The 21,056-nt window shown below is 34.2% G+C and overlaps 1 protein-coding gene across 1 annotated transcript in view; it reads left to right on the top strand.

The window, feature by feature from the left end:
- Nucleotides 1-21,056, top strand: part of LOC125245629 (scavenger receptor cysteine-rich type 1 protein M130-like) — a 38,453-nt gene that overhangs the window by 2,898 nt on the left and 14,499 nt on the right. The gene's annotated exons all lie outside the window — the stretch shown is intronic.

The following is a 21,056-nucleotide window of genomic DNA, read 5'->3' on the forward strand; positions in this document are numbered from 1 at the left end:
CTGTGGAAGATCTGGTGTTTTGTCTGCTTCTACACCAAGAGTTGAATCAGCTTGTAACTGGCTGGATAAAGTGAAATGTCGCCCACATGATTCAAATCTGTGGCAGTGTCCATCTTCACCCTGGGGACAGAATGACTGTGGTGAAGATGAAGTGGCCAAAATCACCTGCTTGGGTAAGACTGATGTATTTTCCATCTCTATAAATACAACAGTAATCCACTAACATTTCTGAGCATATAAACAAAATATATATATAATATAATTAGGGCTGTCAAATTTAACATGTTAACCCATGCAAGTAATTTTATTCAGTTTAACATGTTAAAAATATTTAACACAGCATCCATTTTTTTACCATCATCCTTTAGCTAGTGTTACATTATATGATTGTGCTGTTATTCATGCAAATGCTTTTAAACCATTCTAATGTGACAAAAGAGAACTCAGTGCAATACTAGCACACTGTCTGTGGATCTCCTGTCTGTGTGACACACACACAACTCACGCACAGAAATTGCTTTAGACAGCGTGCCGGCCACATTGAGTTATCTTTCTCACAAAATGATGCCAGAATGCCTAATAAACCTTCTACTGTCTGTCATTAATGTTAATCAAAGAACAAAAGAAAAAGAGAAAATCACTCACTACTCTTGACTGAATAACTTTTATAGCTTTAAGGATTATTCTTGTGCCCTGTCCAAATACTCATACTTGCAATCTTGGTCACTTGAGAGCTTGTGCACACGACAGGAAGTAAGTGTCTGAAAAATGCCAAAGTGCAGTGCCCTTAATGCACACTAAACCCACACTATCTCGAATAGCGATTTTCAAGGCTAAGCATATCCCATCATGCATTATTTTCGGGAACTCACATGCCGAGGAAAACATTCCACTGTAAGTAAAATTAATTATATATTACATATAATTTGGTAGTAAAACACAAAAGTGTTGCACATTTTATTGGTGGAAATATGGGTAGGGTATGTCTTTGTACAACATTTTCAACTGCTTTTTATCACTTAATTAGAGGCACCACAATTTTAAAATTGTTAGTTACTTCTGTTAGTTATATGACTACTGAATAGACAGTTTATTTTAAAATGCAAAGTGATGAAAATCACTGTAAACTTTTTTTTTTGCAAGACTATAAGTGTGTCCTATCGGGTAATCAAAAGTTCTATACTTCACACATACTTAAACACTTGGGCCAAATACAGCATATACGTAGAAAAGTGGTCAAGTGCAAAATGCAAAGACCGCAATGTGGGTATTTGGACAGGACATATATTTCATTTATAATTTATGCAGTGAAAACTGTGACGTGTTTGAAAACTTTATTCAGTTTCTGTATATTTCCTTCCTGTTAGATCAAATGTGTAAAATATACTGTCTTTATGATGTTGCTACACTATTTTGAGATGAAATGTGAAATTATTACATTATAAAAATATATTAAAAACTGTAAAGTTAGATGCAATTAATCATTGATTGACAGCACCAAATATAATATTGAATGAACTGATTACAGAACAGGAGAGTCATGAGTCTCCTAGAAGCTCTTTGTCATGCTCCACATCTCCACATCAGAGACAGTGTTCAGGTAAGTTCATATGATATAGAAGAACACAAAAAAAAACAAATAAAAAAAAACATAACAGCCATGTGTGAATAATGCATGTAATTTTGTTTGGGGGAACCAAGAGGATTTAATAGAGTATCTCAGGGATGACTTGTTATTGTAGGCCAACCCGGAAGTTAGCGGGTCACAGGTTCCTTCGATCGAAAGCCTATGCATTTTTCCCATAGACTTTTGGAAAATCGCAAAAAATAAGCTCTGTGTTTAAGAAAGGGTTAACACGTTAACACAACATATATATATATATATATATATATATATATATATATATATATATATATATATTAAGCCTAAATAAAGTCATCAGATATAAAAAGCTAACATAGGCTATAAATGGACTACAGCACACCATGGTCGCAGATCAACGTCACCACCACCAAGCTTCCTCAAACTTTATTTAAAAACATGCTCGCTGATTATGATCTGTGTTGTGTATGAATACTTATCCACTTTTTCATGAGAAATGCTGTCCAAATGTCCTGTTCGTCATGATGACGTCTAAAGTCCCCGCCGTTTTTAAGACACAATAAAGGTTTAAACAATTCACAAGAGGGTTATAACTGGTGTTTTATGTCATAGATCAAAACATGAAAATATTTAGAGGCTTTGTTAACCACAGACCTTATTTCAGGCAATTTAGCAAAAACCCATTCAAAAAAACCCATTGACTTTGGGGCAATGGAACCGGAAGTCCTAAAATGCTAACTCGCTTCTGGGTTTTGCCTACAAAAACACATCATCCCTGAGGTACTTTATATCACACCACACACTGTAGATGGCACTGTTCTGACAGAACTCTGTTGGCCAGTAATAAAGTTGTCTTGTCTGTGGTGGATTTTAGATCATGTTCCTCTCAGACTGAGTGGAGGGGAGGGCCGGTGCTCTGGGAGGCTGGAGGTGTATCATAACACTGTGTGGGGCTCAGTCTGTGATGATCTGTGGGACATCAGCGATGCTCAGGTGGTCTGTAGGCAGCTGGGTTGTGGAGCAGCACTGAGGGCTGATGAGAATTCAGTCTTTGGTGCTGGTGAAGGTGTTGTGTGGCTGAACGGAGTCGAGTGCAGAGGGAATGAGATTCACCTGTGGGACTGTCCTCTCTCCCTGAAGAACCACACTGACTGCTCCAACAAAGATCACGCTGGACTCACCTGTGCAGGTCACAGAAAACACTGACCAATATCGTTCATTTTAGATCATTTTAGTGCTAATAATATTTGTGTATTCAAGAGCCTTGAATCAAGACAATCATGATTCTGAATGTGTTTTTTTTTTGCCAGATTTGTCAGTGTCCACTACTCCTGCCACAACAACATCATCTTCTCCTCCAGTTTCTCAGACAGTGAGCTCAACATCAGTCTCTCGTTCACAAACTCCTCCATCTCTCTCTGTGCTTGTGATTGTACTGGGAGTTGTGCTCTTCCTGCTCTTAGTGCCACTGCTTATACTGATTCAGCAGAACAGAGTGATGAGGAGAGGTAGGAGAGATCCAGAGACTGTCATATTGTGTCTTATTCAGTGTGTGATCAGTCATGTGTTGTGAACTGACAGCAGGTTTGTCTCTCTACAGCTCTCTCTAAGAGGAGACACAGGAGCACAACTGAGGCTGTTTATGAGGAGATTCATCACAGACCCACTAACAGACACAGTCTCTTCACTCAGAGGGGTGAGTAAGTGTCATAGTGTCTGATTTATGAAGATCAACAGGGTAATCAGTTCATTCAGAGGGTGAGTGGAGTAACTCACATAGATTAATTTGTAGCTTGTTTGTGTCACTTGTAATGATATTGGGTTAGTACTATATGTACTATATCAGGGGTACTCAAGTTCAGAGGCCAAGAGGGCCGCATTTTAACCAAATGAAACGCGAAGGGCCACAAATTATAACTTAGATCGTAAGACTTTTATTTTAGGCCTACTTAAGACAATATTTGTAGTTTTACTGTTTATTTACTAAAAGTGCAGTTTATTATCTAGCTAAGTCTTAATAGTATGGTGTCCTTTTTAAAGTGTCACTTAACATGATAAATGGCATTTAAAAAAAATGATTAATAGCTTGTCTTGCTGTATTCTTAATGTACAAATGTATAAAGAAAAACAAGAACTGATGAAAAGAAATCCTTATTCATTTGAAATGTCTGCATTGTTTTCACAAGAAATTTAAGGTCTGGCTGTTGTTTACTGGCTGATGAGAGTTTGTCCATAAGACGAAAACATTGCACTTTTTTTATAGTCTTTCTATACTCCATTGCACCTTTTTAACACTTTTTTATGGAACCTATTTATACTCAGAGAATAAACGTTTTATTATTTGTATTATTATTATTACCTACCTTTTAATTTGGTCAGAATCCAAAATACAAATCTTTTTTTTTTTTTTTTTAATGTTCAATCACAATCTCATGAATTATCTAACTATAACCAACGTTGTAAACATGATAAATAAGATATTCTCCGTGAGCTCAATGATGTGATGACAGATCTGTAATGGGAGCGCTGCTTGCTTTCTGTTTATAACACATTGACATTAAGAATTAAAGGTTTGTTTTTCATGCTGCTCGGCAACTTGCACACTGTAAAGTTTGAGGAATGTTAACTGCATTTCATCATGGAAAAATAAGGTTACTTTGTTTTTTACTTGCGCGCAGTCTCGAGCCTTTGATGGCGTTCACGAACACAAGTGCTCGACACATGCGCACTAGAGAGATTCATGCTTGTCTAGTCTTTTTCGCTCAAATAGTTACAATAAAATGTATTTGTACTTGTTTAAAATTAGAGTTGCTGGTATCTTTTAATCCCCTCAAACGAGCGCTCTTCAACACGGTCGGCTTGTGTTTGTGGGGTGGGGGGGGCTCGGTGCTTTCAGGGGGCCCCCGGCCCTGCTATAGGAACTTTAAAGGGAAATGGGTGCATGGGAGCCTACTTTTAGAAGGCCCTCTTAGGCCCTCCTATTATGGTCCTGGCTTCTGGCTACCAGGGGGCCATAGGGAGGATGGGGGCTTTGGGGGCTTTTAGAGGGCCCTCTGATTATGAGGGCCCTACTAGGAGGCCCTAGGCTAGGGAGGAGGGTGTAGTGTACCTTTAGAGGGCCATCTGATTACAAGGGCCCCTACCATGGGGCCCCTGGCTTCTCCCTCGCGAACGTTTTGCCCAGGGGCCCACACAACCCATAATCCGTCCCTGATTACAGCGTCACGCGCACTGTACGCCTGCCCTAGTGTACGTGTAAAAAAACGAAGTAATATTCATGCTAATTTTGGACACAAATTATAATAAAAATACATTTATATGTAGCATGATGCGGGCCACAAATTTAATGATGACGGGCCGCCTGTTGAGTACCCCTGTACTATATGATCCAAATGATATGGGATTTTTGCTGGTTTGTGATTGTGAACATGTCTGATGGTTTTACTCCATAACAGGAAGTGTCCTTTCTACCGAACAGCATTCTGGGTATGAAGATGCTGATAAGCTTCTTTCAGGTTAGAGGACTGAAATAGAATGATGTTATGTACTACATACAGAAAAGTATGTGTGTTAAATAATTAAAAACATTCACTTAAGTTATCTTAGAACAGGGATTCCCAAAGTGTGGTGCGCGCACCCCCAGGGGTACGCGAGCTGCCGCCAGGGGGTGCGCGAGAGGAAAAATATAATGGCGGTCTGTTTTTTTAAGTGGGATTTTTCCATACAATAAAAAAAAAAAACATGAACAGTAAACATTTCCTTTGTAATCGCTTTTATTTTAAATAAAAAACTATAATTTATTAGTTTTTGATAGAAACGTAGAAGAAGACAGCTGCTGTCTTCTTCTACGCCAGTGGTTCTCAACCTGCGGTCCATCACGAATGTAAATGCGGCCCGCGATATGCCGACCACAATTTAAAAAAATAAATTATAGCATTACAATTTATTTTTGTTTTTAAATTTAAATTGAAGTAAATTAAATAAATATAAATGAGCTATAATGCTTTATTTGTCATATAAAATCATTTTGGTGAGCATTTATTATTTTCAGACATCAGGCAATGACGAAATCACTCAACGAAACGAACACTTACAAGTGCGCGCTTTGGAAGAATTCAAACAGTTGCCATTATTATTGTAAATTTAAGCCTCAAAATGCTCAAATTTGTTATTAGATGAGAAAAACTAAATGTGGAACATACAAACAAGGAACACATGCAAACAAGAAGAGTCGCAGCATCAGCAGTAAAGGTAAGAAGAATGGAAGAATCAGTTGTTAATGAGCGAGATGGGCAGCCTTCCTGTTTGCTCTGTAGTAAAGTACTAACTTGACAAGCAAAACCTACAATTTCAAAAGACTGAACTGTGAATTCGATGTGTTTGTTTGATGTATTTTAAATCAGTAAAAATAACCGCATCAGCGCACCGCGGCTGGAATGAGCCCAACTCGCCGCGCGCTCGCGGATCCGATGCTGCGCGAGGGGACGTGACAGAATGCTTGATATCGTCAAAGATTGTAATTACAGTGCGCTCAGTGTTATTTGTAAAAAGAGCTGAGTAACATTTGCTTATTAAGGCGTTTATGTGATTGTTTGGTGGCTATTGCGATGCTGTTGAAGAGAGTCATACAGTCATACAGAATTAAATAGCAACTTAAAGTGATTGTATACACAGTTTGTGTGTTCATTGAGCAGTACTGATTATTATTGTAAAGCTAATGTCAGTAAGTTAGTTTTTATTTGTTATTTATTGTGTGCAACATCTAGGTATAATAATAGTATTATCTGCTAATACCATAACATTCAATCTGATTGGTTTGCATTGGGGACGTCATATGTAAATTATATGCGGCCCGTGAGACTTGCACTTGGACCATTGTGTGGCCCACTGGGAAAAAGGTTGAGAACCACTGTTCTACGCACTGCTCTTCTTTTATGCACTGCAGGCTAGCCTATTGCTGCAATGTTTCTTTTACGCGGCTGAAAATAACCGTCCTTTCTGTTACTGAGCCTGTGTCTGTCACTCGTCCTCTTAAAAGTGGAAGCTTGTGCGTAGCTTTGTTGCATTATATTGAAACTTTGTTGATGTTGTTATTGTCATGCGTGTTCTGGTTATTTGCGCATGATTAAACATGAGTCTTTATATGGCGATAAAACAAAGCTTTGTTGCGGGTTTTTTTTTTTTTTTTTGAAGTGGGGATAGTGAATAAGTTTCTGTTTATTCTCTTTTTCTGTTAAATAATTTAGTAGAGCAACAAAAGACACCAGAGAATTATGATGATGTAATCATTGCTGAACGGAGACCTCATGATACAGGTTTATTTCTTTAAATATATATATATATATATATATATATATATATATATATATATATATATATACAGTTTCTAAATCTAAACTTTTGTCCATTAATTGATGCATTTATATTTTCATTATTTTATTGTAGATGACTCAGCAGAAAACTATGATGATGTCGTCATCGTACGGCAGATTTCCAATGATAAAAAAGGTACACTTGTACATTAGAACAGGGTTTTTTTTTTTTTTTTTTCTTATTTTTCATTAAATTATAGTAAGATAAATTATGAAGACTTTTTTCATGTAATTAATACTAGACACATTTATATCAGAGGACGATCAGGAGGAGTATGATGATGTGAAGAACGTCAGGGAATATATGAGTGACATGTTTGGTATGTTATTGACACCTTTTAATGAATAATTTTGGTTTAGCCTTTTTAATAGCTTTATATTATCACTTTATCTTATCATCAACTTCTGTTGTTACAATAGATTATTTAAATGGACTGAAAATATTGTGTTCATTATAATACTTTTTAAAGCATGTTGATATATGAATTTGCTCTTGTTTTCTAATAACAGACTATGATGATGTGGAGGAAGATCCAGGAAAACATGGAAGCGCTGTATAACTCAAACCACACACACACACACACCGCCTCAAATCAAAGTTTATAAGTGGTCTGAAAAGTATTTATGATCCCATACTGTTTTACCTGCAGTCCAGCAATGTTTTATGTTGCACTTTGCATTGAAATCTTTTAATTCAGCTACAATTTCTGAGAGAAAAAAAAACAAACATTTTTTTGAATATTTTTTTTATTATATTTTTAATTTTTTTTCCATATGTTTTTGTAGATCATGCTAACAAAAATGTACTTGCGTTCCTTTTGAATGTAAACCCACTGGTGGACTTTTATATTTTAAAAATTGTTGGAATTTAAATCATAAAATTATAAAATATTAAAGGATTAGTTCACTAGTTCCCAAAATGAAAATTTAATTTAATTGAGCCCAAAGAGTTGAAAGTCAAAATTACAGTTTACAGCGATCCCAGACGAGAAATAAGGGTCTTATCTAACCACCGCTCATTTTCTAAAAAAAACAAAAAAAAAAAACATAAATACTTAATACATAAATACATAACAAAAATTAAATACTTGGCAACATTTTGACACAATACTTGTAGAGTTGCCTTTCTCTATTCAATATTTTTTGATAATCTACTTAAATATGGTCATTAACACAATCTTGATAAATGAAATACTGCTAACATTATCATTTCTAAACATTGTTTATTGCCGTGATTTCCACAGTTCAGTGTTATGAATCAGAGTCAGGGTTAAATGTTTCTACACTTAACCATTTATTTCGTCTTTCTGAGAAATGTAGGAGAGTCTTCCAACATGATAGTTACAATGTCTTGCACAAACTTGTTTGCTGAACATTTGTTAAATATATGTTAGAAAACATTGTTGAAGGATGTTTGCATAAATGTTATTCAGTGGCTGTGAAGTTCTACATTTACACCAATAGAAAAGAAATGTGCTAATAAAAACTTAATTGCATTATATTTTAGGATGCAATAATTACTTGTCTCACCCAAAAAAGATGACTAAAATTACAAAAAATGTGTATGAGCTTGTATCAAACTGCCAAAGTCACACCCCCCAGTGGTGAACCATTGAAATCTCGAAACTTTTCAAAACACTTATGACGTAGCAAAGCCTCATTGACCTAAATCACGTGACTTTGGCAGTTCATTGGTGCATTTCAAACAGGATATATCGCCCTCCAAAGGGCACTTCGGAGTGAAAACAATCAGCCATATTGAAGGGTCGTTCCAAACCAAAGTGCTCAAAACCGGACACTTCGGGCCCCCATGATCCTTTGCAGGGAAGTTGTTTGACAAAATGGGTACAGGAGGCTCGGAGTTCGATAAATATATGTATATAATTTTTCTGTATTATAGAGTTAGATTTGGTACATTATTATGGTCAAAATGACATTGTACTTTAACAAAAATACTTTATTCAAATGTTTCAAATACATAGACACAATATACAATATGGTGTGATAAACCAATAATAAATAATAATAAAAATAAACTAATGTAAAATAAAAATAAACTAAAAATAAACTAATGTTAAACAAAAGGCGCAGCTTGCACAATCTACTCATCATTCAGAGTGTGTTTGTTAGGGGTCAACCAGTGTACAAAATGTGCAACGAAGGTAAATCCTTGATTGTCTTGTTAAGATGACTCGTTAAGTGCTTTCCAAAAAAAGAGTTTTTTTTTTTAACCCTACACCCTTCATCCCTTCGCAGCGTTCACTCCGGAGGGTAAACCCTTTGAAAGGGATTAGGGCATAGGGATGAGCCCTTCCGAATGGAACACAGGATGCTACATGCTCTGAACCACTGATTCGAAAACAAAAGATCTGTAAAGCTTCGAAGCTTCATGAAGTAGTGTTTTGAAATCGCCCATCACTAGATATTGTTGAATAAAGTTATTTTGTTTTTTTTTGGCGCACAAAAAGTATTCTCGTCACTTCATAACATTAAGGTTGAATCACTGCAGTCACATGAACCGTTTTAAATATGTCTTAGTACCTTTTTGGGCATTTGAAATCATGGCTTACTGTCAATGGAGGCCTCAATGAGCCATTGGATTTTATCAAAAATATCTTCATTTGTGTTCTGAAGATGAATGAAGGTCTTACGGGTGTAGAACGACATGAGGGTAAGTAATTAATGACAGAATTTTCATCTTGTCAGTCTTGAAGCCTCGATACACCAACAATGTACAATTTACGTAATTTAAAACTTAAAGAAACATCCCACAGTGAAGCAGGAGAGGTCCTCCTTCATCATCCACTCTTGCTCTCTTTTCTTTAGCGTCTCTGTGTTTGTGGCTGCTTGTTCTGCTTATTTGATCTTCGACTGTTCAACCTGTGAGCTTCTGGCCTGCTGTGTTTGAGATCTGTTTCAGATGAGTTTCCATCCTGATTCCTGTGATCTCCTCTGTCTTTCTCTCTCTCATAGGGGTGGGAATCTTTAAGCACCTCACGATCCAATTTTTTTAAATTAACTCGTTTACCGATTTGAAAGTTTAAAAAAAAAAATGTTTAGTTCATATGTAATTATAAGTACTTTTTAAAAGATTTACAAATTAAAACATGTTAAGAATTTTAAATATATGCTAAACTAATAGGCTATAGCTTCAAAACATAAAATCGTGCATATAATAAATAATGATTAATAAAGAAATATATTACAAGCAATAAACAAAGACTGATTTCGATATTCAAGAGTAGCTTATCTGAATGTTTTCCATTCAAGAGCTGTGAGTGATGTTTCTATAGCTTTACTGTTGTTTGATTATTACTGATGACATCAGACAATGGGCTGCTTTCACACTAATGCACAGATCTCTTTTGAAATATAAGATGTTTTGCCATGTCTAATCCCCAATTATCTAAAACATAATTGACTGATTGCATTAATTTCACATCATAAAAGCATTTTGAGATGCAAGTACATTTAACCATTTAAACAGAGTCACAAACAGCCGCATGCACGAGTCCTCTTCACAAACAGCAGGTGAGCATTTGAAATTAATAGAGCATTTTTAAGGAAAATACCAGCGGATGAGACCTCACACTCATCGATCGCTTCAACCTTCCCAAACTTTTTGAAAGATTATTTTATGGAAGGTTCGAGTGGTGTGTGTGTGTGTGTGTGTGTGTGTGTGTGTGTGAGAGAGAGAGAGAGAGGAATTGGAAGCAAACAGAATAATGAATTAAATATGAAGTATTTTTTTCAGGATTCTTTGAAAAGAAAGTTTAAAGTGTTTATTTGAAACAAAATATTTTGTAACATTATAAATGACTTTACTGTCATTTTAAACAATGCGTCCTTCTTGAGTAAAATAAATGTTGTTTCAAATAAAGTCTCAAATCATGACTGTTCAACTTTAAACCACCCATTCACTGTTGTTTCTCTGTATCTCACTTAAACGTGTATGCTAAATAAATAAATGAAAATATACTTATGTATATGTCTCTTTAACATATTTGCTTCTGTTTTTTCCTCAATCTTTCTCACTTTAAAATTATATATATATATATATATATAATTTTAAAGTGAGAAAGATTGAGGAAAAAACAGAAGCAAATATGTTAAAGAGACATATACATAAGTATATTTTCATTTATATATATATATATATATATATATATATATATATATATTTTTTTTTTTTTTTTTTTTACATTAAATCATTTAAGTGATCTGTGATTTTAGAAGAAAAATCACTTATGTAAGTGTGGTAAACATTGTAATTGTTCTTCTTATTAGGTTTAGACAACATAGGCCTGGTTTCACAGACTTAGCCTAAGCCAGAATTAAGCCTTAGTTCGAATAAGATATTTCAGTAGCTTTTAGAAATGTACACTAGAAAAAAAACATTCCTGGTGTGCATCTTCAGACAAAACAATGGCACTGACATATTTTGAGATATGTCAGTTTAAGTTGCTTTCAGTTAAAACAGCTCAAACATGCATTTTAGTCTAGGACTAGCTTAAACCTTGTCTGTGAAACTGGGGGATAGTGTCACATTCTGGACAAGAACCACTAAAGTGTAGACAGGAAGAGACCACATGACTGCTATTTAAAACCAACCACAGTTAGTTTATACCAGTGGTGGGTGACGTTGGTCCTGGAGAGCCACAGTCCTGCAGAGTTCAGCTTCATTCAAACACACCTGATCAAGATATTCAAGGTCTGAAGGTTGCTAGAAAGCTACAGGCAGGTGAGTTTTTATCAGGGTTGAAGCTAAACTCTGCAGGACTGAGACTCTCAGGAAAGAACTTATATATAATGTTTAGGAGAGGGTTTATTTGAAATATGTTATGCCATTTCTCATATGTTATGCCTTCTTCATCTTCATCTTTATTTAGTATCTGTTTCACTGTTCACTATTTTAATGTGAGAAATACCACTAAGTAAATTTTAAATTAGTTATTTTGAGATATAGATCAAATGTTTCACAAAATTATAATTTTTTTCTGTCTGTCATTAGTAATGAGGGCTTACTTGTGCGTTGTGCTCTTGGTAAACATTTACTTAAATGGTTTTGTAAAAGAGTCATTTTACAGAGTTGAGTTTATTACATGTTAATGTCATGCTAACATATGTATACACTAATAGACAGTGTTTAGGACATTTACAGTTAGTTATCAGTGCTTTTATCTCTTCTCTGCAGGTGTTGGGCTTTGATGCTGTAAATAAACTGGAGAGTTTGATGTTGAGTTTATCAAGCAGAGAGAGATGGAGAGTTGCCTGACACTCATTTTACTGACTGTAAAACTCATCACAGCTGGTAAGTACACATGAAATTAAAGAGATTAAGTTATTTTTAGGAATGAAGGTGTCAGATTTAATCACTTAAATTTAAATTATACTGAAATGTGTTTTTTTTATGTCTGTGTAATCGCTTTGTCACAATATTTTAAATGTGCTCCTGTGTTTAACAGGCAATTTTTCCTTTTTTTCTCTTTCGCTCTCTGTCTGTTTCTCCCATTTATAAAGAGCTATAAGTTTTACATGCTGTCTTCTTTTATTCTTTATAATATCATTATCAAAATAATGTTATTATTTGTTATTTAGAGAAACCCTAAAAGGCCATTTATTATTATTGTGTTTTTTCCTTGTTGTCTTGTGATTGCAATTTAATTTTGCACATGATACCAACATCGCACATTTTGTCTCAATATTCTGTTCATACATTGCTCATCTTTTCTCTGGTTGCGAATGATTTAATCATCATATGTTGTGTGGCTGAACAGAGTCGAGTGCAGAGAGAATGAGATTCACCTGTGGGACTGTCCTCTCTCCCTGAAGAACCACACTGACTGCTCCAACAAAGATCATGCTGGACTCACCTGTGCAGGTCACAGCAAAACACTGATGAAAATGATTCATTCATTGCTGATATTATTTGTGTATTTGCCTGATTTTGAATGTGGTTGTGTCTGTTTTGCCAGATTTGTCAGTGTCCTCTACTCCGGCCACAACAACATCATCTTCTCCTCCAGTTTCTCAGACAGTGAGCTCAACATCAGTCTCTCGTCCACAAACTCCTCCGTCTCTCTCTGTGCTTGTGATTGTACTGGGAGTTGTGCTCTTACTGCTCTTAGTGCCACTGCTTATACTGATTCAGCAGAACAGAGTGATGAGGAGAGGTAGGAGAGATCCAGAGACTGTCATATTGTGTCTTATTCAGTGTGTGATCAGTCATGTGTTGTGAACTGACAGCAGGTTTGTCTCTCTACACTCACAGCTCTCTCTAAGAAGACTGAGGCCGTTTATGAGGAGCTTCACAGACCCACTAATAGACACCATCTCTTCACTCACAGGGGTGAGTAAGTGTCAGGTTGTCTGATTTAGGAGATCAACAGGGTAATCACTGTACTCAGGGGAGTGAGTGGAGTAAATTGCATATATTTATTTGTAGGACCTTTTTTATGTCATTTGATGTCAAATGATGTGTGGTTAGTGCTGAATGACCCAAAATAAGTTGGGATTTTAGCTGGTTTGTGATTGTAAACATATTTTTATGGTTCTACTTCTTTATAACAGGAAGTGTCCTTTCTGAAGAACAGTATTCTGGGTATGGAGATGCTGATAATTTTCTTTCAGGTTAGAGGACTGAAATATAATAATATTACATGCTACATAGAAACATGTGAAATGAATCAAAATCTTCCACTTACCAAGTTAACATTACTGAATGTTAAATATCTTAAATAAATAAAAATCCAATATAACATAATCCACATTTAATTTTTACGCAAAGTAATTATTTTTAAAATTCACTGTAAAACAGAATGGAGCACAGTGTTAATTATGTTTTTATGAAAATGTTTATTGCACTTTTTTAATATCAGAATCTGCAGTAGGAGTCACACCTGACTACTATAATGATGTCACCACCATTATAGGTCCAACAGGTCAGTGACTGATCACAAAATTTCACTTCAAGTTAAACTTATTGGGCCTGGAAACAGTGAAATATTTTTTTTTTCCCTCTTTCTTTTAACTTATTTAGAAGAACAACAATTTAAAACAGAGAATTATGATGATGTAATCACTGTTGGATTGAGACATCGTGATACAGGTTTATTTCTTTAATTATTAATATTATTTGAATATGCATGGTCCTTTGATTAGGCCTATAACATTTCATTTTTCATTATTTTATTGCAGATGACATATCAGAAAGCTATGATGATGTTGTCGTCATAAGACGGTGGGTTTCATTTTACTCTTTTAGATTTAGATAGTCTGATACAGTGAATTTTCTTTCCAAATTATATTATTATATAAATTATACTTCATACTACTTTTATTATATTTTTTATATATTGTAGTGTGTTTTCAAGTGCAGTGTGAGATTGTGTTCATGTATTTAATGATTGATACATTTATATCAGAATGCAGTCTGAAGGAGTAGATGATGAGAGAAATATCAGTGAAGATGCGAGAGACTTGTTAGGTAAGTTATTGTGACCTGTTTATCTCACACAATATGTTTAGATTTTATAACTACACTCAAAAAAATTATTTTTTGATGCTGTTCACTTTATGTAAACAACTTATTTTGATTCAACACCGTTGTATTAGGTTTCTGGTTCAAATTTAATTGCTTCATGTTAATTTGACTTAAAACAATTACTTTTTGACTTAACTTGATGTTTTCATATTAAAATAACATGTTTCAATCAAGTAAACTCAACCAGGACTCAATCAAACAAGACTTTCACAACCCATCATGCTTTGCAAAGGGGCTGATCTAGGAGTGTAAATGTTGAAATAAAGTGTTATTTTAAGCAGTTTTTAGCAACATGAGAAAATGGAGAGACTTTTTAATGTTTACTGTTCTATTATGTTGGTATTTAAAAGTTTCTGTTATGTTAATAGTTTTGGGGTTACCATCGTGGTGAAGTGTAGAACATGTGCTTGGGTTGAGAACCTGCTAACAACAATTAAAGTTGTTTTAATAATAAAAACAACTGTTTTGGGCATGCCATAAAGGGAATATACCCATCTTCTGGCTAACGCCTAACAAAAAGAGACTTTGCAGAGTGAAGATTTTGTAAAAGTTGTGAAAATGGTTCTTGAATGTGTCCAATGTGTCTTGAATGCTGACATGAAATTAAGTTAACTATATGTGCAAATTTTATTTCAACAAACAGAAAAATTAAGTAGTTTGTACAAAGACTAGTCTTGTTAAATCTACGTAATAAAATGATGCAAAAGAATTCATTATATTTTTTAAGTAAATTAAGCATATAATTTTTATCAGTGTAGAAATTGCAATGCAAATGTTGATTTGCACATTAAGCATGTACTGATACAAGAATTTGTTCTTGTTTTCAAACAGCAGGCTATGATTATTTGAAGGAGGAGCCAAGAAAACAGGGAGGGGCTATGTTCAGTTTGTGACCACACCCACCACCACCACAGTCTTATACAGCTTTTAATTGTCTCAACAATGAGTTTAAATGATACATACTATTAAGTTTTAGTTTCAGTCCACTATTGTTACAGTTGAAGCATTAATAGATAACATGGACTTCAATTCAAAACATGCAGCAAACAAACTGGAAATATATATATATAGAACAGATAAATAAAACAGACAGGGTATTTCATGTTCTTGTATTATTCTCACATTTCTGATTATTAAAAAAAAAAAAACGCTCATATCATCATCAGTAATGTTTCAAGCTCTGCACATGCATCAAGATTTTGAGGGTCAGAAGCCTGTTGTCTAAACTGTTGTCTAAATTTTATTTAGACAACAGTTATGTATGGGTAGCTTCCTAAAAAATGATTTCATGTTTTAAAAAATTATTTCTGTTTTTTTTTTTTGTTTGTTTGTTTGTTTGTTTGTTTTGTTTTTTTGTGATTCTTTTCATCATGTTGTGATTTTTTTTTTTTTTTTTTTTTTTTTTCCTGGTATAACGTTCATTAAACTCCTCTTGAAGTTTTGAGATATATAATTTTGTGTGTCTGATACAGCAGCAAATACATTGGTAAATAGAGAGAGATCAAATACATATAAATATATTTACATATATTTAATTTAACATTTAATTATTGAATGTTTGTCTAATATCTGAATCAGTTTTTTGTGCAAGTGAGATGAGTAAATGCCTGCTCATTAGTCTAACTACAATAACGATCATGTTCACACAGCACACACAACACCTCTGTCTCTTGCTCCTGATTTCTCTCAACACTGAGATAAGAGAGCTGTCAGTCAATAAATGGGAAAACAAGTAAATTGCTTTACTTATTTGAAAAAGTACTAACTCAGATATTTTGTTGTAAATTTAAAAGCAATGTTACTTTACTAGTTACTTGAAAAAAGTAATGTGATTACTTAACTTGCATTATTTGTAACGTGTTACTCCCAACACTGGCCTTTGACTTGAACAATTAATTACTATATATGTATGTGCAAAACATGGACATAATTTCAAAATGCCAAAGAAATTGGAAACAAATAACGAATAAATAAAACTCACATTTACATATTATTGTATACTCACATTTCTCTCTTATAAATGGCTCTGTTATATCAGCATTGTAGTTTTTAGTTTAGTATATGCATACTGTGAGTTTCTGAGGGTTAAAATGAAAGCACACATATTGCACACATACTCAGGTGTTTCTAAAACTAAATTATAGCAAAATATAAAACTCTAACATCATCTGCATACACTATTCAAATCTTTTATTTAGACAATAATGTACCAAGACATTTTTTTTCTTGATTCTTATTTAATTAATTTGTATTTGAAATGCATAAATAAAAAAAATACATAATGGTTTAATTCATAATATAAATAGTTTACGTGCGCGCGAGAGTGTGTGTGCGTGTTTTTGTGTGCTTGTGTGTGCATGCGCGTGTGTGGAAAAGCCGAAAAAACCTTGTCTGATGTAAATGAAGCTGTTTGGTGATTTTCTCTATTAAAGTTAACGCTGAGCACACTCTCTTCCTTCTTTCCTTTTCTCTCTCACGAGAGGAAACAAGACTCTTTTTCTTTTGAATTGCTGAGAGAGATGATGAGAAGTTTGGACTGTGTGTAGAGCAGAGGAAGATGAAAAGATGTCACCAATGCAGGTTAGTGCACCTTCAGTTAAAGGTTCAAACAGTTCCTTTTAAAATATTGGTAACCTTTTACAATAAGGTTTCAAACCTCTAAAGCATTATCAGTCTTAGTTAATGTTCATTTTGACATTTATTAATACATCTTTAAAATAAAAAAATGTATGTAATTATTTAGTATAATAGAATATTATTATGGACCTGAGCTATGTACTAACAACAGTTGTATTGTTATGAACTAACATTAACAAAAACGCTTAAATACAGTATAGTTAATGCATTAACTAATGTTAACTAATGGCAAGTGTTACCAAAATATTTAATATTAGTAGTTAAATATTTAACAAAAGGAGATTCCTGTGTGTGTGCCATCAGTGACTTTATATTTATATTATTTTATTTTTTTCCATCTTTTTTTTCTACTGATATTTTTATTTTTTTATTTTTATTATTTTATTTTTATTACTTATTGTTATGAGTAACTTTTTAGGTGCTATGATTTGTCACCATTTTATTTCACCAACCAAACTTTTTAATATTATTTTTTCTGTCTTTCTTTTTTCCCCTCAAAACACTTAGATTAAACCTCTCAAATTGATTAATTAGATTCATTTTACGTTGCGTTTATGACCTTTTTGATTGATTTATTTACTTGTACTTTAAACTGAGGGACAGACACCTCTCAGGTTTCATTAAAAATATTGTTTCAAAGATGAACCAAAAGCTTTATGGGTATTCCAATAATGAAGCAAGTATAGTTTCAATAGGGGCAGTCATGGCCTAATTAATAGAGAGTTGGACTTGTAACCCAAAGGTCTTGGGTTCGAGTCTCAGGTCTGGCAGGGATTGTGAGGGGAGTGAATGTCCAGCGCTCTCCCCACTCTCAATACCACGACTGAGGTGAGACCCTTGAGCAAGGCACCGTACCCCTGAGTGCTCCCCGGGCGCCGCAGCAATGGCTGCCCACTGATCCGGGTCTGTGTTCACGGTGTGTGTGTGCACTTGGATCGGTTAGCACAAATTCCGAGTATGGGTCACCATACTTGGCCACATTGCTTCACTCATTCATAATGTAAGTTTGGCAAACATTGTATTTGTACTTTATTCTCTCATGTGGATAGGTTAAATGGCATCTGGTCCACATTGTCAAATATTCTGGACAAGAACCACTAAAATGTAGAAGGAAGAGACTGTATGACTGACATGTAAACCAACAACAGGTAGGTTTGTTTTTTGTATGTAACATTATGTTAAGTTATTTTCTTCCTTCATCTTTATTCACTGCTCACTGTTTTCGATGTGTGAAATATAACTAATGCTATAAAAAAAATAAAAGTTTCTTTAATATTAAAATTTACAGAGGGTCATTTATTATTTATTTCTTCAAATATATAATGTTAGTTTGTCTCTGCTCTTGAAGTATGAATGTGAAATACAACAGTGATTTAGCAGAGATGTAGTTCACTGGCTCCCTCTGCTGGTGACAGGGTGAACAACATGCTCATCTTCAGTGATTTTTTTTTTTTTTTTTTTTTTTTTTTTTTGTGGGCCACCTGAAAGAAAACACTTTTGTGCAATTAAATAAATTTCACATTAGTTAGGAATTAGGAATTATTAAAAAAAAAAAAAAAAACTGGAAACTGGAAAAAAAAACTCTAATTAGTGTAATAAGGGCTTACTTGTGCTGTGTGCTGTGCTTTTGGTAAACATTTACTTAAATGCTTTTTAAAATGAGTAATTATTTTACAAAGTTGAGTTTATTACATGTTAATATCATGCTAACATAACATATGTATACACTAACAGACAGTGTTTAGGACATTCACAGTTAGTTATCAGTGCTTTTATCTCTTCTCTGCAGGTGTTGGGCTTTGATGCTGTAAATAAACTGGAGAGTTTCCTGTCTCCTGTAAGTGTCGTGTGTGTGTTTGTGTTTCTGCATCCCCTCAGTGAGGCATCTTGATGGGTGGGAAGGAGGAGTTCATCAGCACTGACAGTTAGATATATATATATGGAGAAAGTCATAAAAGCCTCCTTTGATTTGTCACTGAAGTTGTTTGATGATTTCCTCTGTTGTGTCTAATAAGGTAACAGCGAGTGTGATTGGAGGGTGTTGGACCTCTTTCTCTCTCATTAAGGGGTGTGAGAGGATGTCTGTACTTTAGTATCATCAGTGCGGAGAAGCTTGAACTGGATGTTGAATTAATCAAGCAGAGAGAGATGGAGAGATGCCTGACACTCATTTTACTGACTACAGTTGTAAAACTCATCACAGCTGGTAAGTACACAAGAAGGTAAAGAGATTAAGTTATTTTTAGGAATGAATGGGTCAGACTGTTATTGAATCACTTTAAATTAAACTGTAATGTGTAATCACATTGTCACAATATTTTAAATGTGCTCCTGTGTTTAACAGGCAATTTTTTCTTTCTTTCTCTTTTGCTCTCTGTCTTTCTCTTTCTGTTTCTCCCATTTATAAAGATTTATAAATAAGTTTTACGTGATGGTCTTTTTTTATTCATTATAATATCATTATCAAAATAATGTTATTATTTGATATTTACAGATTTTTTGCCTTGTTTTGTGATCACAATTTAATTTTTCACGTGATATAAACATCGGAAATTTTGTCTCAATGTTCTGTTTTCTCAAAATAGAAGAAAGAAAAAAAATAACCATACATTGCCCACCTTTTCTCAGGTTGCAAATGATTTAATCGTCATGTTTCAAACATCATGCAGGCATCTCGGTTAAGTAAATTTGATCACACATTTGGAGTTCTGATTTTATAGACATTCATTTGGAAATATTAGCTTGAGACATGTTAGCTTGAGTGAGTCCCATAAACATTAACCCCCCAAAATTATTTGCTAATTCACTATCCAGCAACCTAAATGCTATATTATGTCAAGATCTCAATAAAAAGAACATCATGAGAAACAAGACCTAAAACCTAAAGGTCTTACTATGTTAAATCTTACACAATACCGAGCTCAGCTGCAGAAGAAGTTTGGGGCCAATCTGTAAACTTTAAAATACTCACCGTCTCAATAATTTAGACACAAGACGTAAACAATATGTGTGTTAACATGATTTTAGTGTGGAAAAAATTACTAACCTTTTCTGTGTAAATTTATATCCAGTTTTACAACTTTGTTTCCATGACAAAGTAATAGTATAAACCCTGTAATAATGTTTTAAAAAATTTAGGATAATTGATTTAAGTGCTATTATAAAATTATAAGTTTTAATAAAAGTTTTTAATAAAAAAGAGTATTGAAGTCTGAATGTTTTTTTAAATATTCAAATGTATGTGTCCCATTTTGCCAGTTGTTCCACTTTGTAATGCTATGAATTAAACTCTCATCCCTTCACCTCTCTCATTGTTACTGCTTAATATTTAGGAGGTGTGAATGTGAGGCTGGTTGGTGGTCACAGTCGCTGTGCTGGTAGAGTGGAGGTTCTTCATAGAGGTCAGTGGGGAACAGTGTGTGATGATGACTGGGATTTGGCTGCTGCTGCAGTGGTGTGTAGAGAGCTGGACTGTGGAGAACCTGTAGATGCTCTGGCTGATGCTCGTTTTGGACCAGGATCAGGACCAATCTGGATGAGTTTTGTTATATGTGCTGGATCAGAGTCTACACTGAAGAACTGTGGGTCAGGAGGATGGGGTATAAGCAACTGTGATCATACTAAAGATGCTGGAGTCATCTGCTCAGGTAGAGTATTTTACATATTCAAATTCATATCTTTGTAAGATATTTTTGTGCTTCCATATTGGCTTCTAATTTTTAAAGAAAATGTTGACTTCAATGACAGATTTCATGTTTATATTATTTTTTTGTGTTTTTTTTTTTCTTTTGTTTGTTTTTTTTGCATGTTTATTGATTAAAATACTAACAATAAAATGTTTATATATATATACAAATCATCACCTTGAAGCCCCATAAATAAGTCATGCTTTTGTTGATCC

The sequence above is a fragment of the Megalobrama amblycephala genome, linkage group LG14 (genome assembly GCF_018812025.1).
Source record: "Megalobrama amblycephala isolate DHTTF-2021 linkage group LG14, ASM1881202v1, whole genome shotgun sequence".
Lineage (NCBI taxonomy): Eukaryota > Metazoa > Chordata > Actinopteri > Cypriniformes > Xenocyprididae > Megalobrama > Megalobrama amblycephala.